Genomic DNA, 842 nt, shown 5'->3' on the forward strand with positions numbered 1-842 from the left:
TTTATGCACTGCAACAACCCCCCAACCCCCCCCCCCACACACACACACACACACATCCCCTACCAACTCCTGCCTGTAGTCCATTTAGAAGTATTAATGACTAAATCGGAGTCAGCCACTGAGACAGCTGTGTGTGTGTGTGTGTGTGTGTGTGTGTGTGTGTGTGTGTGTGTGTGTGTGTGTGTGTGTGTGTGAGACAGAGGGAGTATATTGATTGCAGGGCTTCTGTTGGTTTAGGGCCCTGTCACTCATTGGATGCTAATAAACCTTCCCAGCCATCACTAACACTAATCCACAGCACCTTCCTTCATTAGCCACTACAGCTACAACACAACAGAATAAGAGCACAGATGGACAGAGGTAAATTGGACAGAGGTAAATTGGACAGAGGTAAACTGTACAGGCTAAAACAATATATTAGCAGGTCCAGGATAAGTGATGCTCAGTGGGTCACACACACAGGCTCACTGCCCAGTCACGCCACCCCCCCCCCCGATCAGAGCTGCTGGAATGAAAGAGGTCCTTATGGCTCTCAAACGGCCTGGGGTAGGAAAACTAGAGGTGGGGTAGGAGAACTAGAGGTGGGGTAGGAGAACTAGAGGTGGGGTAGGAGAACTAGAGCTGGCCTGGGGTAGGAGAACTAGAGGTGGGGTAGGAGAACTAGAGGTGGGGTAGGAGAACTAGAGGTGGGGTAGGAGAACTAGAGGTGGGGTAGGAGAACTAGAGCTGGCCTGGGGTAGGAGAACTAGAGGTGGGGTAGGAGAACTAGAGGTGGGGTAGGAGAACTAGAGGTGGGGTAGGAGAACTAGAGGTGGGGTAGGAGAACTAGAGCTGGCCTGGGG

The sequence above is a fragment of the Argentina silus genome (assembly GCF_951799395.1).
Source record: "Argentina silus genome assembly, chromosome: 8".
NCBI classification, from domain to species: Eukaryota; Metazoa; Chordata; class Actinopteri; order Argentiniformes; family Argentinidae; genus Argentina; species Argentina silus.